Genomic DNA, 14,787 nt, shown 5'->3' on the forward strand with positions numbered 1-14,787 from the left:
TCAGACGAACCATGAGAAGCTGCAGCAACACAGTGAGGTTGAACATTGCATAAGTCCATTGATTACTGCACCGCCAGCGGTTTCTGTAGTGTAGTGGTTAGCACATTCCCCTAACATGCGAAAGGTCCCCGGGGCCATACCGGGTAGAAACATCAAGTGCTTCTCATGTTGTGTGAGGAATGTTTGCACAAAGTACTTTTGTTCCCCCATCTCGTATGTTCGAGGATTATGAGGTTTAGTCTCTCATGAGCCACTAAAATAAATTCCACATTAAGTCACAAGCACTGAATTTTCGACAGGCAATGAGAAGAAAAGGACCTTCCTATTTTGGATATTCGGAGCTAGTTCATCCACAACAGAATTTCATGCATTTGCAAATGCAGATAAACATACTTATTCACCATCTCAAACATGTCTAAATAAACGACAAATGCAACTTACTGCGGATGCTTCATTCTGAAACAAAAACAGAACATACTGGACAATCTCAGCAGGACTGACAGCCTCTGTGGAGCGAGATGGCAGCGGTCGTTCCGGGCCTGGGTGACTCTTTGACAAAGCTGGAGAACTGGAAATGGGGTCAGATTCAGACTAATGTGGATGGGGCGGGGTTGGCGTGCCCTATTGGGCCTCGATAGAGTGGTCAGCAATAGGTGGAAAATGACGAAAATGTCTCGGACAGAAAGAAAAAGGGAATGTAAATGAGGCTAATCAAGGCTAACAAAGGTGCTGATAGTGGCGCCTCAAGAGATCAGAATGTGTTAATAGCAGAACAAAGTAAGCAGTGTGTCAGCGAACAATTGGCGACAGGGTTGCTCAAGTAGGATGGTATGGGCTGGGGGGAGGGGGGCAATGCTGAGGGTAAAACATACCAATGGAAGGAATGAAAATAACTTGATGGAAATAAACAGATGGTGGAGGTAGAAGAGAGATTACACAGTCTGATGTTGTTGAACTGAATAAAATGAAACATACAGAGAGCTGCCTGAATCAACTGGAATTAGTCAATAGAGGTAAGTGAATGTCATACCCCTAGACCAACGAGCCCCGGGAACGTAACAGAAGCACGCTGTTATTGCCATCGAAAGTCGATCTAACATCTGCGGAAAATACTGGAACAACTCAGCGAGTCAGGCGGGATTTGTCGACAGGACAACAAAGCTCGTCTTTCACCATCACCTTTCATTAAAACCGGGGAAGGTTAGAAATGTCGGACGTTTTAACCAAGCCAAATCCTGGTGGGAGCAAACAGAACAACAGGAAAGCGCTCTGACAGGGTGCAAGTCAGGAGAGATTAAATGAGAAAAGGCCTAGGGTTCCCTGGCCACAGAGTGAGGTGAGCATCGAATGAGAGAATAATTACACCACAGTATGAGGCCATTCTAGCCGCTGTGTCTGTGCCAGCTCTCAACAACTACCGCCCGGATACAAAGAAGAAGTGGAAACAAGATTCAAACCCAAATCTGCGATGGAAGTACACACAGAATGGGGGCAGCATTTACAGTGTGAGACTGTTGCACACACTATGAGTGTGCAAGCTGTATTGAGCCCAGTGGAAAGATGCGCTGCTGTTCCTCGAGTGTTTGTTGAGCTTCTTTGGAACATTTCAGGAGGCCGAGGTCCGGGAGGTCAGCGTTAAGATGCAGCTCTCCAGTCAGTTCAATTCTCCACTTTGGCTCTGTGGATTAGATGGGTCACGTCCCTGTGAAGTTAACGCAGATCATGTTAAGTTCGATCTAATTTCTACATCTTGTGGTTTTATATGTTGAAACATCTGCTTTGAAAGAAACAGCAGTCGTCTTGTAATAAGTGGCCTGGCCTCTCAGCCTCACCATGCGAATCTGCAGCAACACAGTGAGGTTGCACATTGTACACGTCCGTTGATTTCCATCTGTTTCTATAGTGTAGTGGTTATCACATTCGCCTAACACGCGAAAAGTTCGAAACATAGCAGAAAGTTCTCTTACTTCCAGTTTAGTCTGTTGCTGACTATTGCCGCAATCTCGTAACTGGTCTTCATCAACGAGGAATAGCAAAATGCATGCACCCGTATGGTTGTGGTTATTTTCGAAAGCCCTGCCTTCTCAATTTAACTTCCACTTCAAGCATAACTTATCTTCAGGTCTGTAAAGTTCGATTCCTGATTGTTTTATAAGTTGAGACATCGGTTTTAAAGAAACGGCTGTCTTCTTGTCATAAGTGACATGGCCTCTCAGACGAACCATGAGAATCTGCAGCAACACAGTGAGGTTGAACATTGCACAAGTCCATTGATTACTGCACCGCCAGCGGTTTCTGTAGTGTAGTGGTTAGCACATTCCCCTAACATGGGAAAGGTCCCCGAGGCCATACCGGGTAGAAACATCAAGTGCTTCTCATGTTGTGTGAGGAATGTTTGCACAAAGTACTTTTGTTCCCCCATCTCGTATGTTCGAGGATTATGAGGTTTAGTCTCTCATGAGCCACTAAAATAAATTCCACATTAAGTCACAAGCACTGAATTATCGACAGGCAATGAGAAGAAAAGGACCTTCTTATTTGGGACATTCGGAGCTAGTTCATCCACAACAGAATTTCATGCATTTACAAATGCAGATAAACATACTTATTCACCATCTCAAACATGTCTAAATAAACGACAAATGCAACTTACTGCGGATGCTTCATTCTGAAACAAAAACAGAACATACTGGACAATCTCAGCAGGACTGACAGCCTCTGTGGAGCGAGATGGCAGCGGTCGTTCCGGGCCTGGATGACTCTTTGTCAAAGCTGGAGAACTGGAAATGGGGTCAGATTCAGACTAATGTGGATGGGGCGGGGTTGGCGTGCCCTATTGGGCCTCGATAGAGTGGTCAGCAATAGGTGGAAAATGACGAAAATGTCTCGGACAGAAAGAAAAAGGGAATGTAAATGAGGCTAATCAAGGCTAACAAAGGTGCTGATAGTGGCGCCTCAAGAGATCAGAATGTGTTAATAGCAGAACAAAGTAAGCAGTGTGTCAGCGAACAATTGGCGACAGGGTTGCTCAAGTAGGATGGTATGGGCTGGGGGGCAATGCTGAGGGTAAAACATACCAATGAAAGGAATGAAAATAACTTGATGGAAATAAACAGATGGTGGAGGTAGAAGAGAGATTACACAGTCTGATGTTGTTGAACTGAATAAAATGAAACATACAGAGAGCTGCCTGAATCAACTGGAATTAGTCAATAGAGGTAAGTGAATGTCATACCCCTAGACCAACGAGCCCCGGGAACGTAACAGAAGCACGCTGTTATTGCCATCGAAAGTCGATCTAACATCTGCGGAAAATACTGGAACAACTCAGCGAGTCAGGCGGGATTTGTCGACAGGACAACAAAGCTCGTCTTTCACCATCACCTTTCATTTAAACCGGGGCGGGTTAGAAATGTCGGACGTTTTAACCAAGTCAAATCCTGGTGGGAGCAAACAGAACAACACGAAAGCGCTCTGACAGGGTGCAAGTCAGGAGAGATTAAATGAGAAAAGGCCTAGGGTTCCCTGGCCACAGAGTGAGGTGAGCATCGAATGAGAGAATAATTACACCACAGTATGAGGCCATTCCAGCCGCTGTGTCTGTGCCAGCTCTCAACAACTACCGCCCGGATACAAAGAAGAAGTGGAAACAAGATTCAAACCCAAATCTGCGATGGAAGTACACACAGAGTGGGGCAGCATTTACAGTGTCAGACTGTTGCACACACTATGAGTGTGCAAGCTGTATTGAGCCCAGTGGAAAGATGCGCTGCTGTTCCTCGAGTGTTTGTTGAGCTTCTTTGGAACATTTCAGGAGGCCGAGGTCCGGGAGGTCAGCGTTAAGATGCAGCTCTCCAGTCAGTTCAATTCTCCACTTTGGCTCTGTGGATTAGATGGGTCACGTCCCTGTGAAGTTAACGCAGATCATGTTAAGTTCGATCTAATTTCTACATCTTGTGGTTTTATATGTTGAAACATCTGTTTTTGAAAGAAACAGCAGTCGTCTTGTAATAAGTGGCCTGGCCTCTCAGCCTCACCATGCGAATCTGCAGCAACACAGAGAGGTTGCACATTGTACACGTCCGTTGATTGCCAGCTGTTTCTGTAGTGTAGTGGTTATCACATTCGCCTAACACGCGAAAAGTTCGAAACCGAGCAGAAACTTCTCGTACTTCCAGTTTAGTCTGTTGCTGACTATTGCCGCAATCTCGTAACTGGTCTTCATCAACGAGGAATAGCAAAATGCATGCACCCGTATGGTTGTGGTTATTTTCGAAAGCCCTGCCTTCTCAATTTAACTTCCACTTCAAGCATAACTTATCTTCAGGTCTGTAAAGTTCGATTCCTGATTGTTTTATAAGTTGAGACATCGGTTTTAAAGAAACGGCTGTCTTCTTGTAATAAGTGACATGGCCTCTCAGACGAACCATGAGAATCTGCAGCAACACAGTGAGGTTGAACACTGCACAAGTCCATTGATTACTGCACCGCCAGCGGTTTCTGTAGTGTAGTGGTTAGCACATTCCCCTAACATGCGAAAGGTCCCCGAGGCCATACCGGGTAGAAACATCAAGTGCTTCTCATGTTGTGTGAGGAATGTTTGCACAAAGTACTTTTGTTCCCCCATCTCGTATGTTCGAGGATTATGAGGTTTAGTCTCTCATGAGCCACTAAAATAAATTCCACATTAAGTCACAAGCACTGAATTATCGACAGGCAATGAGAAGAAAAGGACCTTCTTATTTGGGACATTCGGAGCTAGTTCATCCACAACAGAATTTCATGCATTTACAAATGCAGATAAACATACTTATTCACCATCTCAAACATGTCTAAATAAACGACAAATGCAACTTACTGCGGATGCTTCATTCTGAAACAAAAACAGAACATACTGGACAATCTCAGCAGGACTGACAGCCTCTGTGGAGCGAGATGGCAGCGGTCGTTCCGGGCCTGGATGACTCTTTGTCAAAGCTGGAGAACTGGAAATGGGGTCAGATTCAGACTAATGTGGATGGGGCGGGGTTGGCGTGCCCTATTGGGCCTCGATAGAGTGGTCAGCAATAGGTGGAAAATGACGAAAATGTCTCGGACAGAAAGAAAAAGGGAATGTAAATGAGGCTAATCAAGGCTAACAAAGGTGCTGATAGTGGCGCCTCAAGAGATCAGAATGTGTTAATAGCAGAACAAAGTAAGCAGTGTGTCAGCGAACAATTGGCGACAGGGTTGCTCAAGTAGGATGGTATGGGCTGGGGGGCAATGCTGAGGGTAAAACATACCAATGAAAGGAATGAAAATAACTTGATGGAAATAAACAGATGGTGGAGGTAGAAGAGAGATTACACAGTCTGATGTTGTTGAACTGAATAAAATGAAACATACAGAGAGCTGCCTGAATCAACTGGAATTAGTCAATAGAGGTAAGTGAATGTCATACCCCTAGACCAACGAGCCCCGGGAACGTAACAGAAGCACGCTGTTATTGCCATCGAAAGTCGATCTAACATCTGCGGAAAATACTGGAACAACTCAGCGAGTCAGGCGGGATTTGTCGACAGGACAACAAAGCTCGTCTTTCACCATCACCTTTCATTTAAACCGGGGCGGGTTAGAAATGTCGGACGTTTTAACCAAGTCAAATCCTGGTGGGAGCAAACAGAACAACACGAAAGCGCTCTGACAGGGTGCAAGTCAGGAGAGATTAAATGAGAAAAGGCCTAGGGTTCCCTGGCCACAGAGTGAGGTGAGCATCGAATGAGAGAATAATTACACCACAGTATGAGGCCATTCCAGCCGCTGTGTCTGTGCCAGCTCTCAACAACTACCGCCCGGATACAAAGAAGAAGTGGAAACAAGATTCAAACCCAAATCTGCGATGGAAGTACACACAGAGTGGGGCAGCATTTACAGTGTCAGACTGTTGCACACACTATGAGTGTGCAAGCTGTATTGAGCCCAGTGGAAAGATGCGCTGCTGTTCCTCGAGTGTTTGTTGAGCTTCTTTGGAACATTTCAGGAGGCCGAGGTCCGGGAGGTCAGCGTTAAGATGCAGCTCTCCAGTCAGTTCAATTCTCCACTTTGGCTCTGTGGATTAGATGGGTCACGTCCCTGTGAAGTTAACGCAGATCATGTTAAGTTCGATCTAATTTCTACATCTTGTGGTTTTATATGTTGAAACATCTGTTTTTGAAAGAAACAGCAGTCGTCTTGTAATAAGTGGCCTGGCCTCTCAGCCTCACCATGCGAATCTGCAGCAACACAGAGAGGTTGCACATTGTACACGTCCGTTGATTGCCAGCTGTTTCTGTAGTGTAGTGGTTATCACATTCGCCTAACACGCGAAAAGTTCGAAACCGAGCAGAAACTTCTCGTACTTCCAGTTTAGTCTGTTGCTGACTATTGCCGCAATCTCGTAACTGGTCTTCATCAACGAGGAATAGCAAAATGCATGCACCCGTATGGTTGTGGTTATTTTCGAAAGCCCTGCCTTCTCAATTTAACTTCCACTTCAAGCATAACCTATCTTCAGGTCTGTAAAGTTCGATTCCTGATTGTTTTATAAGTTGAGACATCGGTTTTAAAGAAACGGCTGTCTTCTTGTAATAAGTGACATGGCCTCTCAGACGAACCATGAGAATCTGCAGCAACACAGTGAGGTTGAACACTGCACAAGTCCATTGATTACTGCACCGCCAGCGGTTTCTGTAGTGTAGTGGTTAGCACATTCCCCTAACATGCGAAAGGTCCCCGAGGCCATACCGGGTAGAAACATCAAGTGCTTCTCATGTTGTGTGAGGAATGTTTGCACAAAGTACTTTTGTTCCCCCATCTCGTATGTTCGAGGATTATGAGGTTTAGTCTCTCATGAGCCACTAAAATAAATTCCACATTAAGTCACAAGCACTGAATTTTCGACAGGCAATGAGAAGAAAAGGACCTTCTTATTTTGGATATTCGGAGCTAGTTCATCCACAACAGAATTTCATGCATTTACAAATGCAGATAAACATACTTATTCACCATCTCAAACATGTCTAAATGAACGACAAATGCAACTTACTGCGGATGCTTCATTCTGAAACAAAAACAGAACATACTGGACAATCTCAGCAGGACTGACAGCCTCTGTGGAGCGAGATGGCAGCGGTCGTTCCGGGCCTGGGTGACTCTTTGTCAAAGCTGGAGAACTGGAAATGAGGTCAGATTCAGACTAATGTGGATGGGGCGGGGTTGGCGTGCCCGATTGGGCCTCGATAGAGTGGTCAGCAATAGGTGGAAAATGACGAAAATGTCTCGGACAGAAAGAAAAAGGGAATGTAAATGAGGCTAATCAAGGCTAACAAAGGTGCTGATAGTGGCGCCTCAAGAGATCAGAATGTGTTAATAGCAGAACAAAGTAAGCAGTGTGTCAGCGAACAATTGGCCACAGGGATCAGATTGCTCAAGTAGGATGGTATGGGCTGGGGGGAGGGGGGCAATGCTGAGGGTAAAACATACCAATGGAAGGAATGCAAATAACTTGATGGAAATAAACAGATGGTGGAGGGAGAAGAGAGATTACACAGTCTGATGTTGTTGAACTGAATAAAATGAAACATACAGAGAGCTGCCTGAATCTACTGGAATAAGTCAATAGAGGTAAGTGAATGTCCACACATAGACAAGCTTTTAGACAATGTCGCGATTGTCTCGCGAACCTATTGGTTCCCTGCTGTGTGAGCTCAGCTTCTCAAAGCAAACCCAATGTGAATGAATCCCGCCGAATGAGCCGCATAGAAATGAAGAAAACATATCGCCTGACCAACAGAAAACGTTATCAAAGGGCTCGTCCGGGATTTGAACCCGGGACCTCCCGCAAGTTTCGCAATCGAGACACCCAAAGCGAGAATCATACTCCTAGACCAACGTGCCGCGGAACTGGCACAGAAGCACGCTGTTATAGCCATCGAAAGTTGATCCAACATCTGCGGAAGATACTGGAACAACTCAGCGAGTCAGGCGGGATTTGTCGACAGGACAACAAAGCTCGTCTTTCACCATCACCTTTCATTAAAACCGGGACGGGTTAGAAATGTCGGACGTTTTAACCAAGTCAAATCCCGGTGGGAGCAAACAGAACAACAGGAAAGCGCTCTGACAGGGTGCAAGTCAGGAGAGATTAAATGAGAAAAGGCAGTCGTCTTGTAATAAGTGGCCTAGCCTCTCAGCCTCACCATGCGAATCTGCAGCAGCACAGTGAGGTTGCACATTGTACACGTCCGTGGATTGCTAGCTGTTTCTGTAGTGTAGTGGTTATCACATTCGCCTCACACGCGAAAGGTCCCCGGTTCGAAACCGGGCAGAAACATCTCGTACTACCAGGTTAGTCTGTTGCTGACTACAGCCGCAATCTCATAACTGGTCTTCATCACCGAGGAATAGCAAAATGCATGCACCCGTATGGTTGTGGTTATTTTCGAAAGCCCTGCCTTCTCAATTTAACTTCCACTTCAAGCAAAACATAACTTTTCTTCAGGTCTGTAAATTTCGATTCCTGATTGTTTTCTAAGTTGAGACATCGGTTTTAAAGAAACGGCTGTCTTCTTGTCATAAGTGACATGGCCTCTCAGACGAACCTTGAGAAGCTGCAGCAACACAGTGAGGTTGAACATTGCATAAGTCCATTGATTACTGCACCGCCAGCGGTTTCTGTAGTGTAGTGGTTAGCACATTCCCGTAACATGCGAAAGGTCCCCGGGGCCATACCGGGTAGAAACATCAAGTGCTTCTCATGTTGTGTGAGGAATGTTTGCACAAAGTACTTTTGTTCCCCCATCTCGTATGTTCGAGGATTATGAGGTTTAGTCTCTCATGAGCCACTAAAATAAATTCCACATTAAGTCACAAGCACTGAATTTTCGACAGGCAATGAGAAGAAAAGGACCTTCCTATTTTGGATATTCGGAGCTAGTTCATCCACAACAGAATTTCATGCATTTACAAATGCAGATAAACATACTTATTCACCATCTCAAACATGTCTAAATAAACGACAAATGCAACTTACTGCGGATGCTTCATTCTGAAACAAAAACAGAACATACTGGACAATCTCACCAGGACTGACAGCCTCTGTGGAGCGAGATGGCAGCGGTCGTTCCGGGCCTGGGTGACTCTTTGTCAAAGCTGGAGAACTGGAAATGGGGTCAGATTCAGACTAATGTGGATGGGGCGGGGTTGGCGTGCCCTATTGGGCCTCGATAGAGTGGTCAGCAATAGGTGGAAAATGACGAAAATGTCTCGGACAGAAAGAAAAAGGGAATGTAAATGAGGCTAATCAAGGCTAACAAAGGTGCTGATAGTGGCGCCTCAAGAGATCAGAATGTGTTAATAGCAGAACAAAGTAAGCAGTGTGTCAGCGAACAATTGGCGACAGGGTTGCTCAAGTAGGATGGTATGGGCTGGGGGGAGGGGGGCAATGCTGAGGGTAAAACATACCAATGGAAGGAATGAAAATAACTTGATGGAAATAAAGAGATGGTGGAGGTAGAAGAGAGATTACACAGTCTGATGTTGTTGAACTGAATAAAATGAAACATACAGAGAGCTGCCTGAATCAACTGGAATTAGTCAATAGAGGTAAGTGAATGTCATACCCCTAGACCAACGAGCCCCGGGAACGTAACAGAAGCACGCTGTTATTGCCATCGAAAGTCGATCTAACATCTGCGGAAAATACTGGAACAACTCAGCGAGTCAGGCGGGATTTGTCGACAGGACAACAAAGCTCGTCTTTCACCATCACCTTTCATTAAAACCGGGGAAGGTTAGAAATGTCGGACGTTTTAACCAAGCCAAATCCTGGTGGGAGCAAACAGAACAACAGGAAAGCGGTCTGACAGGGTGCAAGTCAGGAGAGATTAAATGAGAAAAGGCCTAGGGTTCCCTGGCCACAGAGTGAGGTGAGCATCGAATGAGAGAATAATTACACCACAGTATGAGGCCATTCTAGCCGCTGTGTCTGTGCCAGCTCTCAACAACTACCGCCCGGATACAAAGAAGAAGTGGAAACAAGATTCAAACCCAAATCTGCGATGGAAGGACACACAGAATGGGGGCAGCATTTACAGTGTGAGACTGTTGCACACACTATGAGTGTGAAAGCTGTATTGAGCCCAGTGGAAAGATGCGCTGCTGTTCCTCGAGTGTTTGTTGAGCTTCTTTGGAACATTTCAGGAGGCCGAGGTCCGGGAGGTCAGCGTTAAGATGCAGCTCTCCAGTCAGTTCAATTCTCCACTTTGGCTCTGTGGATTAGATGGGTCACGTCCCTGTGAAGTTAACGCAGATCATGTTAAGTTCGATCTAATTTCTACATCTCGTGGTTTTATATGTTGAAACATCTGTTTTTGAAAGAAACAGCAGTCGTCTTGTAATAAGTGGCCTGGCCTCTCAGCCTCACCATGCGAATCTGCAGCAACACAGTGAGGTTGCACATTGTACACGTCCGTTGATTGCCAGCTGTTTCTGTAGTGTAGTGGTTATCACATTCGCCTAACACGCGAAAAGTTCGAAACCGAGCAGAAACATCTCGTACTTCCAGTTTAGTCTGTTGCTGACTATTGCCGCAATCTCGTAACTGGTCTTCATCAACGAGGAATAGCAAAATGCATGCACCCGTATGGTTGTGGTTATTTTCGAAAGCCCTGCTTTCTCAATTTAACTTCCACTTCAAGCATAACTTATCTTCAGGTCTGTAAAGTTCGATTCCTGATTGTTTTATAAGTTGAGACATCGGTTTTAAAGAAACGGCTGTCTTCTTGTAATAAGTGACATGGCCTCTCAGGCGAACCATGAGAATCTGCAGCAACACAGTGAGGTTGAACATTGCACAAGTCCATTGATTACTGCACCGCCAGCGGTTTCTGTAGTGTAGTGGTTAGCACATTCCCCTAACATGCGAAAGGTCCCCGAGGCCATACCGGGTAGAAACATCAAGTGCTTCTCATGTTGTGTGAGTAATGTTTGCACAAAGTACTTTTGTTCCCCCATCTCGTATGTTCGAGGATTATGAGGATTAGTCTCTCATGAGCCACTAAAATAAATTCCACATTAAGTCACAAGCACTGAATTTTCGACAGGCAATGAGAAGAAAATGACCTTCTTATTTTGGATATTCGGAGCTAGTTCATCCACAACAGAATTTCATGCATTTACAAATGCAGATAAACATACTTATTCACCATCTCAAACATGTCTAAATGAACGACAAATGCAACTTACGGCGGATGCTTCATTCTGAAACAAAAACAGAACATACTGGACAATCTCAGCAGGACTGACAGCCTCTGTGGAGCGAGATGGCAGCGTTCGTTCCGGGCCTGGGTGACTCTTTGTCAAAGCTGGAGAACTGGAAATGGGGTCAGATTCAGACTAATGTGGATGGGGCGGGGTTGGCGTGCCCTATTGGGCCTCGATAGAGTGGTCAGCAATAGGTGGAAAATGACGAAAATGTCTCGGACAGAAAGAAAAAGGGAATGTAAATGAGGCTAATCAAGGTGCTGATAGTGGCGCCTCAAGAGATCAGAATGTGTTAATCGCAGAAAGTAAGCAGTGTGTCAGCGAACAATTGGCGACAGGGATCAGATTGCTCCAGTAGGATGGTATGGGCTGGGGGAGGGGGGCAATGCTGACGGTAAAACATATCAATGCAAGGAATTAAAATAAGATGATGGATACAGATGGTGGAGAGGGAAGAAGCAGATGGTGGAGGGGGAAGAGAGGTTACACAGTCTGATGTTGTTGAACTGAATAAAATGAAACATACAGAGAGCTGCCTGAATCTACTGGAATAAGTCAATAGAAGTAAGTGAATATCCACACATAGACAAGCTTTTAGAAAATGTCTTGATTGTCTCGGGAACGTATTGGTTCCCTGCTGTGTGAGCTCAGCTTCTCAAAGGAAACCCAATGTGAATGAATCCCGCCGAATGCGCCACAGAGGCTCAACAAGGAATAGCAAAATGCATGCACCCGGCTGGGCCAGTGGCGCAATGGATAACGAGTCTGATTACGAATCATGAGATTCCAGGTTCCACTCCTGGCTGGCTCGGAATTCGAACTTTTGGCGTGCGCTTTCACTCACTGGGTGGGACAGCTGATTCTTGATGCAGTGCAAAGTGAGCAGAACGTCTTCAATTCTCGTATCGAAAGTTGATCCGACATCTGCGGAAGATACTGGAACAACTCAGCGAGTCAGGCGGGATTTGTCGACAGGACAACACAGCTCGTCTTTCACCATCACTTTTCATTAAAACCGGGACGGGTTAGAAATGTCGGACGTTTTAACCAAGTCAAATCCCGGTGGGAGCAAACAGAATAACAGGAAAGCGCTCTGACAGGGTGCAAGTCAGGAGAGATTAAATGAGAAAAGGCCTAGGGTTCCCTGGCCACAGAGTGAGGTGAGCATCGAATGAGAGAATGATTACACCACAGTATGAGGCCATTCCAGCCGCTGTGTCTGTGCCAGCTCTCAGCAACTACCGCCCGGATACAAAGACGAAGTGGAAACAAGATTCAAACCCAAATCTGCGATGGTAGTACACACAGAATGGGGGCAGCATTTACAGTGTGAGACGGTTGCACACACTATGAGTGTGAAAGCTGTATTGAGCCCAGTGGAAAGATGCGCTGCTGTTCCTCGAGTGTTTGTTGAGCTTCTTTGGAACATTTCAGGAGGCCGAGGTCCGGGAGGTCAGCGTTAAGATGCAGCTCTCCAGTCAGTTCAATTCTCCACTTTGGCTCTGTGGATTAGATGGGTCACGTCCCTGTGAAGTTAACGCAGATCATGTTCGATCTAATTTCTACATCTCGTGGTTTTATATGTTGAAACATCTGTTTTTGAAAGAAACAGCAGTCGTCTTGTAATAAGTGGCCTGGCCTCTCAGCCTCACCATGCGAATCTGCAGCAACACAGTGAGGTTGCACATTGTACACGTCCGTTGGTTGCCAGCTGTTTCTGTAGTGTAGTGGTTATCACATTCGCCTTACACGCGAAAGGTCACCGGTTCGAAACCGGGCAGAAACATCTCGTACTTCCAGTTTCGTCTGTTGCTGACTATTGCCGCAATCTCGTAACTGGTCTTCATCACCGAGGAATAGCAAAATGCATGCACCAGTATGGTTGTGGTTATTTTCGAAAGCCCTGCCTTCTCAATTTAACTTCCCCTTGAAGCAAAACATAACTTTTCTTCAGGTCTGTAAAGTTCGATTCCTGATTGTTTTATAAGTTGAGACATCGGTTTTAAAGAAACGGCTGTCTTCTTGTAATAAGTGACATGGCCTCTCAGACGAACCATGAGAATCTGCAGCAACACAGTGAGGTTTAACATTGCACAAGTCCATTGATTACTGCACCGCCAGCGGTTTCTGTCGTGTAGTGGTTAGCACATTCCCCTAACATGCGAAAGGTCCCCGAGGCCATGCCGGGTAGAAACATCAAGTGCTTCTCATGTTGTGTGAGTAATGTTTGCACAAAGTACTTTTGTTCCCCCATCTCGTATGTTCGAGGATTATGAGGATAAGTCTCTCATGAGCCACTAAAATAAATTCCACATTAAGTCACAAGCACTGAATTTTCGACAGGCAATGAGAAGAAAATGACCTTCTTATTTTGGATATTCGGAGCTAGTTCATCCACAACAGAATTTCATGCATTTACAAATGCAGATAAACATACTTATTCACCATCTCAAACATGTCTAAATGAACGACAAATGCAACTTACTGCGGATGCTTCATTCTGAAACAAAAACAGAACATACTGGACAATCTCAGCAGGACTGACAGCCTCTGTGGAGCGAGATGGCAGCGGTCGTTCCGGGCCTGGGTGACTCTTTGTCAAAGCTGGAGAACTGGAAATGGGGTCAGATTCAGACTAATGTGGATGGGGCGGGGTTGGCGTGCCCTATTGGGCCTCGATAGAGTGGTCAGCAATAGGTGGAAAATGACGAATTGTCTCGGACAGAAAGAAAAAGGGAATGTAAATGAGGCTAATCAAGGTGCTGATAGTGGCGCCTCAAGAGATCAGAATGTGTTAATCGCAGAAAGTAAGCAGTGTGTCAGCGAACAATTGGCGACAGGGATCAGATTGCTCAAGTAGGATGGTATGGGCTGGGGGAGGGGGGCAATGCTGAGGGTAAAACATATCAATGCAAGGAATTAAAATAAGATGATGGATACAGATGGTGGAGGGGGAAGAAGCAGATGGTGGAGGGGGAAGAGAGGTTACACAGTCTGATGTTGTTGAACTGAATAAAATGAAACATACAGAGAGCTGCCTGAATCTACTGGAATAAGTCAATAGAAGTAAGTGAATATCCACACATAGACAAGCTTTTAGAAAATGTCTTGATTGTCTCGGGAACGTATTGGTTCCCTGCTGTGTGAGCTCAGCTTCTCAAAGGAAACCCAATGTGAATGAATCCCGCCGAATGCGCCACAGAGGCTCAACAAGGAATAGCAAAATGCATGCACCCAGCTGTGGCAGTGGCGCAATGGATAACGCGTCTGACTACGAATCAGGAGATTTCAGGTTGGACTCCTGGCTGGCTCGAAATATGAACTTTTGGCGTGCGCTTTAACTCACTGGGTGGGACAGCTGATTCTTGATGCAGAGCAAAGTGAGCAGAACGTCTTCAATTCTCGTATCGAAAGTTGATCCGACATCTGCGGAAGATACTGGAACAACTCAGCGAGTCAGGCGGGATTTGTCGACAGGACAACACAGCTCGTCTTTCACCATCACTT

The 14,787-nt window shown here is 45.6% G+C and overlaps 2 non-coding genes across 2 annotated transcripts; both read left to right on the forward strand.

Annotated features, from left to right (window-relative positions):
- The first annotated feature begins 8,277 nt into the window (after positions 1-8,277).
- On the forward strand, positions 8,278-8,350 carry trnav-cac (transfer RNA valine (anticodon CAC)). Its single transcript has one exon. It is a non-coding gene; the product is annotated as a tRNA-Val (tRNA).
- A 4,643-nt stretch (positions 8,351-12,993) lies between these two features.
- trnav-uac (transfer RNA valine (anticodon UAC)) lies at positions 12,994-13,066 on the forward strand. The gene has a single exon. It is a non-coding gene; the product is annotated as a tRNA-Val (tRNA).
- The last annotated feature ends 1,721 nt before the right edge of the window (positions 13,067-14,787 follow it).

Source organism: Scyliorhinus torazame, chromosome 5, assembly GCF_047496885.1.
Source record: "Scyliorhinus torazame isolate Kashiwa2021f chromosome 5, sScyTor2.1, whole genome shotgun sequence".
Classification (NCBI taxonomy): Eukaryota; Metazoa; Chordata; class Chondrichthyes; order Carcharhiniformes; family Scyliorhinidae; genus Scyliorhinus; species Scyliorhinus torazame.